The 8,850-nt window shown below is 46.3% G+C and overlaps 1 long non-coding RNA gene across 2 annotated transcripts; it reads left to right on the top strand.

The window, feature by feature from the left end:
• Positions 1-1,616: 1,616 nt before the first annotated feature.
• On the top strand, positions 1,617-8,131 carry LOC124238934 (uncharacterized). 2 transcript variants are annotated; one of them, XR_006888455.1, is made up of 3 exons: positions 1,617-1,802; positions 2,559-2,856; positions 7,694-8,131. It is a non-coding gene; the product is annotated as an uncharacterized LOC124238934 (long non-coding RNA). The 2 variants fall into 2 exon arrangements; XR_006888456.1 differs by having other exon boundaries at positions 2,556-2,856.
• Positions 8,132-8,850: the final 719 nt, after the last annotated feature.

Below are 8,850 nucleotides of genomic sequence, written 5' to 3'. Positions count from 1 at the left end.
TTTACCTTATGACCATGGCCTAAAAGAGAGGCAAATTATCTCCCTTATGATGTATTTCTATTTCTCCTTGTATTTTCTCTAGCTTTTGCTTTATTAGTGTAAGTTATTTGTTACATAGATGTTATTAAGAGTTATATCTTTTTTGTATGTGACTTTCACAACCTTATTATTAAATAACTCTTGTCTCATTTCATGATTTTTGCCCAGAATTCACCCAAGTCTGGTATTAAGATTATGAGCTCTGCTAAACTTTTACACTTGCTTGGTAAAAGCACATTTTTTCATCCTGTCACTGCCAAAGGAGGATTGTCTGCTCGCCTCAAGACATGCCAATAGTCAGGAGGCAAGGTGGTAGGAGAGAAAGGGTTTCTTTATTACAGCTTACTAGCAAGAGGGAAGATAGCCGACTAATGTCCAAAAGAGTCATCTTACAGAACAAAGACTACAGGCCAGTTATATACAGGGCTGGTTTCCAGGTGGGGGAGGTGGCTGGTCTCTGGATGAGGCAGATATCTGGTCCCAGTTCCTGATAGTCCTTTGTGTTACTGGATATGCATCAGAGAATGGAGCCATCCCCTATCCCCTGATCTTTCAGTTGTCATTGATGATGGCTATCAGCATAGGCTCTCTGCTCAGGGGCCGTCACATTCCTAGAGAACTCAAAAGATCAAAGTTATCATCTTATCGCAGCTGGGAGGGGCCACAAAATCTACAGAGCATGTCTGGGCTAGTCAATCAGAGGTCATTCAAAGTTACAATATGGTTTCTTTTCTACAATATGGCTTCCCTTATGTCAACCTTGTATTGAGCAGGTATCAATCCTTTTGTTTTCAATCTTTTTTAATCATTTTGTTTTATCATTAGGTTTCACTTTGTGATCTAATATGAGAATCTCTTTTAACAAGTGAGTTTGACCCAGTTACCCCTGACTCTTGCTCAAACAGATACAAGAATAAAGACATGTTAAAGATTTTATTTTACTCTTGAATTAGTGAGGGTACTTAGACAGATGTTATACTTGGTACAGAAGAAAAGTCCAAGGAACAGAAATTTAAATGGAAAAAAGAGATTATATTACAAATGGAGGCAAAATTGTTTGTCCACAGCTGGAAGTCAAAGGAAACTCTACCACACAATACAGATTTGCATATCTAATCATTTACCTATAGTTTACAAAGAGGTGTAAAATGGCCGGTGACAGGGCTAAAAAGACAATGAACAGGGCTAGAACTGGACAGCCTGGAGGGGTGTGCTATAGACAATGCACAGTTTTTTGTTTTTTGTTTTCTTGAGGAAGATCAGCCCTGAGCTAACTACTGCCAATCCTCCTCTTTTTGCTGAGGAAGGCTGGCCCTGAGCTAACATCCATGCCCATCTTCCTCTACCTTATATGTGGGACGCCTATCACAGCATGTCTTGCCGCACAGTGCCATGTCCGCACCTGGGATCCGAACCCGAGAACCCCAGGCCGACAAAGCGGAACACGCAAACTTAACTGCTGCGCCACCAGGCCGGCCCCATGGGTTTTTTTTGTTATTTATTTATTTTTTTTAGGAAGATTAGCCCTGAGCTAACATCTGCTGCCAATCCTCCTCTTTTTGCTGAGGAAGCCTGGCCCTGAGCTAACATCCGTGCCCATCTTCCTCTGCTTTATATATGGGATGCCTGCCACAGCATGGCTTGCCAAGTGGTGTTTAGGTTCGCATCCAGGATCCAACCTGCGAACCCTAGGCTGCCAAAGTGGAAGGTGTGAACTTAACTGCGCCACCAGGCGGGCCCAGTAATCACGTTTTTATCTGAAGGTAAGGCTTTTGCTCCACTGGAAGGAGTCAGCTTTGCCTTGCTGATGTGGGGGCTTTTGCTTTTCTTACTCCCTTCCTGTGCCATGTGGGATACCTTCTTCTTGCTCAAGAGGAAGCCCAACTGCTGAGGCGTCAAAATCAGCCCACGTGCCTCACGGCAATGGCTGGGGCAGGGGCACGGCTGGGGCTGGGCAGCTGCTAGTGGACGCCCCCGCAAACTTAACTGATTGCTTCCCACACAATGGATGCTGTGCTAGGCCGCTTATGGGACAAAAGATCAGCAGTCAAGACTCTGCCAAAAAGGCCCTCCCTATCTGAGGTGGCGGCTAGGAAACGTGCACAGAAGCAGGCCTGTCTTAATATGTATGCGGCCAGGACAAAAGTATCAGTAGAGGCCTACATATTATATGTCTAAATATTTAAAAACTGTAACTCAAGCTAACATACTGTTGACTAAAATATTGTCCTCCTCCCTTAACACATATAACTTCAAATAACCTGAGAAGGCCAGATTTGAGTGTAGAACTCCCTCTGATTCCTTGCAGTTCTGTGCTTGGATATTGCTGTGGCAGGCAGCTTCTAAGATGGCCCCCAGGGATCCCTACCTCTTGATATTTACACCCTGGTGCAGTCTCCTCCTCTTGAGTATAGATGAGACCTATGACTTGCTTCTAACCAATAGAATGTGTTAAATGGGATGGGATATTACTACCATGGTTAGGTTACGTAAGATAATGACTTCTCTCTTGCTAGCAGACTCTCCCTTCCTGGCTTTGATGAAGCGAGTTGCCATGTTGGAGAGGCCAACATTACAAGTAAATGAGGGTCGCCTCTGGACAACAGCCGGCAAGGAGCTGAGGCCTGTAGTCCAACGATGCATGAGGAACTGAAATTCTGCCAACAGCTACATGAGCTTAGAAGCAGATTCTTCCCCATCAAGTCTTCAGATGAGACCCGAGCACTGGATAACACTTTGAGAGAGACCTTGAAACAGAGGACCCAGCTAAGCCCTGCCCAGATTCCTAGCTCACAGAAACCGTGAGATAATAAATATGTGCGTGCTTAAGTCACTAAGTTTGTGATAATTTGTTACATAACAATATAAAACTATATAATAGCACTGCTGGAAGAGTTGGCCTTCGGCCATGGCCCCCAGTTAGTGGCCTACTCATCTTTTCTTTTCTTTTCTTTTTTTTTGAGGAAGATTAGCCCTGAGCTAACTGCTGCCAATCCTCCTCTTTTTGCTGAGGAAGCCTGGCCCTGAGCTAACACCCGTCCCCATCTTCCTCCACTTTATATGTGGGACGCCTACCACAGCATGGCGTGCCAAGCAGTGCCATGTCCCCACCCGGGATCCAAACCAGCAAACCCTGGGCCACCAAAGCGGAACATGTGCACTTACCCTCATCTTTTCTTCCTACCTCCTCTTCATCTTGAACCTTGAGGAGCCTCATGTTCATCTCTATAGACACTCCAGCTTTCGTGTCAGTCCTACCACCCCCACTCCCTACTCCTAGACATCCTTCAGGCCTATGGGGTGCACATACTCAGCTGGTGCTGCCCACGGAAGCAGTGCTGCCCTTGGGAGGACAGGCCAGGGGATGACTCCAAACAAGTGCTGGGAATGGCTCAGGGCCATTTATGTAGGGAATTCCAGGGTCCCAGGTACTCAGAACATTCCAGAAGAGGGGCTTCAGGTCCTTGCCCTGCCCCACCCACTGACTTTCCACCTCACTGGAAAGGACACGGCTAGAGCTGGGGCAGAGCAAGGTCCTCTAACACACAAGGCCAAGGCCAGAGGTCCCTTTTGCCCAGTCTAAGGCCAGCACTGCACTCATGAGAAGCACTGGTTGAGGGCTAGGCAGATTGGAACAGACCCAGAGAGCTGCCTGAGGAGCGTAAATAAGCAGATCTGCTGTATATCTGAGGGGAATCTTCAGAGGGAGCTGTGGGTTGAGCTGGGCCATAAAAGAGGGAGGGTTAGGGAGCAGGGCAATGGAAAGGCCTCCAGCAAGGCAGCCGGAATGGAGTTGTTACTTCCCAACAATGTCGTTTCTTTAGGGCAGACTAGTAAAGAGTTTGGGCTATGGAGTTAGAATGCATCTGTTAAAATCCTGCCTCTGTACACTGGTTGTGTGACTTTAGTCCAACTTCCTAAACTCTGAGCATCGGTTTCCTCATATGTAAAATGGCGATAATAATACTACCTATTCCATAGGTTGGTGGAGAGGATCAATGCATGCAAAATGCCTGGTAAGTGCTTCATGAATATTGCTGATTACTAAGGAAACTGAGGCTCAAAGCAGATGAAGGGTGATCTTTCTGCTCCCTAGTGCTACTTGCCTTGCTCTATAAATCAGAGGGAGAAGTGAGGAGGGGTTCACTGAGCTGCTAGATTATGCATTTGCTCAACAAGACTTTACGGAAACTTTCAGAGCATGGTCCTTCCTCATGCCCTCCTTCCTCAAACGCTGTGAGAGCCACAATGAAGCAAAGAGAAGGTGCTGAGTGTGGAGATCTGGGTTCTGTGATGCCTGTCCTTAATGAGTGTGTTCCATTGGGCAAGGCCCCTAGTATCTGCTGCCTCATCTGTGAAGTGAAGGGGTTATCAGTGTCCCTCAAAGTGTGAACCACAGTCCTGCAGCCTCAGCATCACCTGGAGCATGTTCAAAGCACAAGATCTCAGGCTCCACCCCAGACCTACTGAGTTGGAATCTCTAGGGCTGTGGCCTGAGGATCTGCATTTCTAACACACTCTCTTGATGATTTTTTGCTCACTAAAGTTTGAGGATCACTGGGGTGGACTGTCAGAGGTCTTCACAGACCTGGCTCCACTGATGCCCTCAGGCTGCTGTGGGAAGCCTAAGGGCTGGGTTTCCTGGGCCTCCACCCTGGCCCAGTGTGGGCCTCCACCAGAGCAGCTCCACTTTCATAGGCACCTGTGGGGTTTTGAGGAAACAGACACTCTGCTTCTACCCATTAGAGTTTAGAAACTGCTTGCTATGGTCTGAATGTTTGTGTCTCCCCAAATTCCTACGTTGAAATCCTAATACCCAAAGGTGATGGTCTTAGGAGGTGGGGCTTTTGAGAGGGGCTTAAATCCGGAAGGTGGAGCCCTTGTAAATGGGATTAGTGATCTTATAAAACAGGCTCCAAAGAGCTCCCTACCCTCTTTGCCACAAGAGGATACAAGGAGAAGTCTGTAACCTGGAAGGGGGCCCTTACCCAACCATGTTAGCACCCTAATCTCAGACTTTTAGCCTCCAGAACTGTGAGATAAAAATTTCTGTTGTTCTCATGCCACTCAGTGTGTGCTATTTTGTCATAGCAGCCGGAGCAGACTAAGATACTGCTGAGCTGGGGTGTAGGACTGGCTATATATGAAAACATATAAAATGTTCAAAAAGCAGGAAAAGAAGCTTTTTGCTTTTTTCTGTGGTCTCCCTCTTGACTCGTCATGTGTTTTAATGTCATGACCTCTCAGGCATGGGGATACCTGCAGGGTGAGTACAGACCCTTACAGGCTTCTGGCACTCCACCCCAGCCCCCACCCTCCCTGTGTTTGCACCCAGCCCCTGCCTAGGGTGCTGCAGCTTACAGGGAGACCTCTGAGCTCCGGCTGGAACAAAAGCAATTGCAGCTGGAAGCAAGCAGTGTAGCCAGCAGCAATCTGGTACTCAGAGTGATTAATGAATGCATTTGGAAATATCCTCCTGAGTTGGCCTCAGCCTGTACCTGAACTGTGGTCGATGCAGCAGTATATTTCTGTATAATCTCTTTTGACAGCTGGGAGGAGGGCAAACCCACAAGACTAACCCAATTACAATAAAAGAGAGATCTGACTGCTCCCTGTTGACAAGGTGAACACAAGGGCATCCCAATTCAGGGATATAGTGCTTCGGGAGCAGCGAGCTGCTGGCACAGAAAGTACTTTCCTGTTCAGCTCCCTGGCATATTTTTACTTCGTGACAAATGGTGGCTGTCACTCCTCGCCTGTGTCAGGCTGGGTGATACGAAGGGAGCCAAGTAGATTGGGCTCCCTGTGCACCCATAGCCGGGCCTGTGGTACATCAGCCCAGGAGGAGATGTGCAGACGTAAGAGCCCTGATCAGGGACTCGGAAATGCTGAGGTCTCCTCCGATTCTCTATCACACGGGGTGGCTTTGGGGAGATGTTCAGCTTCCCTGCGCCTCAGTATTCTCATCGTAACAGAAAGGTATTAAATTAGATTATCCTTTACCACCACCTGTCCCTTCCTGAACATTTCATATGGTTAAGGATTTATTTATTTTTTTTTTTTAAAAGATTTTTTTTTTTCCTTTTTCTCCCCAAAGACCCCCAGTACATAGTTGTATATTCGTTGTTGTGGGCCCTTCTAGTTGTGGCATGTGGGATGCCGCCTCAGCGTGGTTTGATGAGCAGTGCCATGTCCATGCCCAGGATTCGAACCAATGAAACACTGGGTTGCCTGCAGCTGAACACGCGAACTTAACCACTCGGCCACGGGGCCAGCCCCTGGTTAAGGATTTAAAAGAGACATTTCAGCATGTGCAGTTAATTTTACTAGAGGAGCATTAAGAACATAGGGCAGAGTAGGACACAAATGGAGAGGTGGGTTGATTACATGACAAGGTCCTAAAATGTTCTTAAAGCATTTGAGGCTTCTTTCGCAGAGGAAAGGGATATGTTCAGAGCTGGACCTTAGAAAGATGAAGTAGGATGCCAAATTTCAGAAGAACTGAGGGTAAAAGAAGCCAGGTAAGGGCCTCACACACACATCTTTGCCCTTACAGGCAGCACCAAACGCTTTCCTGAGGCCGTCCTAGTTCACGCTCGCACCAGCAGACTGAGGGAGTTCCTACTTTCCCACAATCTCACCATCACTTGCCATTGTCAGGCCTCTACATTTTTGTAACCAAATGTGTGTGAAGTGGCATTTCACTGTGATTTTAACTTGTGTCTCCCTGGTTAGTCCTGCAGTTGAGCATATTTTTGTGTATTTATATTTCCTCTTCTGTGAGTTTCCTGTTCAGTCTTTTGTCTGTTTTTCTTATGTCCTTTTAAAATCTCTTTCCCCTCATATAGATTCTGGACACTAATGTTTTGTCAGTTTTATGCAGTGCAAATGTATTTTCCCAGTTTGTCGTGGGTCTTTTAACTTGGTTTATTGTGACTTTAAAAAAAGAATTCAGATAACTGTAACCTAGTTGAATTCATCAATATTTTTACTTATGATTTGTTCTTTAATATATTTTTAAGAAATCATTAGGGCCGGCCCTGTGGCGCAGCGGTTAGTACACACATTCCACTTCCTGGTGGCCTGGGGTTCATGGGTTTGGATCCTGGGTGAAGACATGGCACCGCTTGGCAAAAGCCATGCTGTGGTAGGCATCCCACATATAAAGTAGAGGAAGATGGGCATGGATGTGGGCTGAGGGTCAGTCTTCCTCAGCAAAAAGAGGAGGATTGGCAGTAGTTAGCTCAGGGCTAGTCTTCCTCAAAAAAAAAAAAAGAAATCCTTTTCTACTCTCAAGTCATAAAGCTATTTTTGATTTTTCCTATATTTTCTAAAACTTTTAATGTTTTCTTTTCATATTTAGGCCTTTGCACACTGAATTTATTTTGGTATATGGTGTAGGATAAGGAAGGATCAGATTGGCTCCAATTTTACCTTTTCCACATGGCTACCCAGTTGTCCCAGCACCACACATTGAATGGTTCATAGCTCAGCTCTGCCACCCAGGGCCAAGAAGAGGCTGAGACAAGCAAGATGCCCCCTCTTAGGGTGGTGAGGGTCTGCAGCCGAGAGTGAGCACCTCCTTCGATTTTGTACCCGCGGCACTTTGCTTGCCTCACCCTATCCCAGCCCTGCTGTCTCTCTTGCCTTCCAGGGGCCCCAGCTCATGGCAGAAAGGCTTGTCCTGACAGCGACACACGAGACTTTGGGTCTCCTGCCCAGGAATGTTGGTTCCTAAGACAGAAGAGTCTTTGTGAAGAAGGAGGAAAAGGAGCCCTGGAATCTCCTGTTGGCTCTCGCCTGGGGAAGGACGGATGCCTGGGACTGAGGGGAGGGGAGGACCAGACTGGTGCCCCTGAGGTAGTGTGAGAGGCTCTATAGCTTTCTGAGGCTTCTGGGGACAAGGGGCTGGTGCATACAGGGCCTTTTCCCTCCATGCTGTCTTGAGCAGACCCTGCAGGATCTGGTACTTATTGGTTCTACCCCCTGCCTTCTCCATAGAATTTGGGAGGTGCTTAAGGGCCCCGAGAAAGTTTAAGCTACTGCATAGATGTGGAACAGATACCAGTAGAAGGAGAGAAAGATTTCCTCCTTTTAATTCTCTTTCAATCCTTCTAATTGTATCTGGGAGAAAGTTCTCCTTTGGTTTAAGGGGGTCAAGCCTTACTGACACTTGTTAATCCCTCCTTTAACTCCCAGAGGCTCGGGCTTTGAAGACGTGGAAGCTGCAGCATCTAACAAGACATTTCATCCCATTGCTTTTTTCATTGTATTTATTTGGGGGGATTGCCTTCTATTCTAGCAAGTGATGACAGTTTGCTATTAGTAATGCTAATAAAAGTTGCCTTTTTAATACGTGTTTGAGCAAAGAAGTTCACCTTATGTATATAAAATCACATTTATGTGTGCATTTGGATAAAGAGATGTAGGAAAGGAGGGTCACCAACATGTTGATAGTGGTTATCTCACGGTGATTTTTGTCTTCCTTATACTTCTTTGTGCTGTTTGCTTTTTTTACGATGAGCATACATTATTTATATAATCAGAAAATAACGATTTTTGTTATGGAGAAAGGTATATATATTTAAAGGAACATATTAAGTACATAATAATACAAGGAATATATGGATTTGGCAACATGGTTGACTTAGCCTGGGTGTGGGGCTTATTCTGCCAGACAGGAAGAGGAGGAGCTGGCTGAACCCTTGCAAAGAGCAAGGACAGCCTTCCGGTCACGGGAAATTCGATTGCCTACTCCCCAGGGGTGGGCTTTGTCCTTTCAGCGTTGTTCAGAAGAGTCAGCTCAGTTAC

This window comes from Equus quagga, chromosome 5 (genome assembly GCF_021613505.1).
Source record: "Equus quagga isolate Etosha38 chromosome 5, UCLA_HA_Equagga_1.0, whole genome shotgun sequence".
NCBI classification, from domain to species: domain Eukaryota; kingdom Metazoa; phylum Chordata; class Mammalia; order Perissodactyla; family Equidae; genus Equus; species Equus quagga.
The sequence above is the reverse complement of the archived record's forward strand: the minus strand, read 5'-3'. Positions and strand labels throughout refer to the sequence as shown.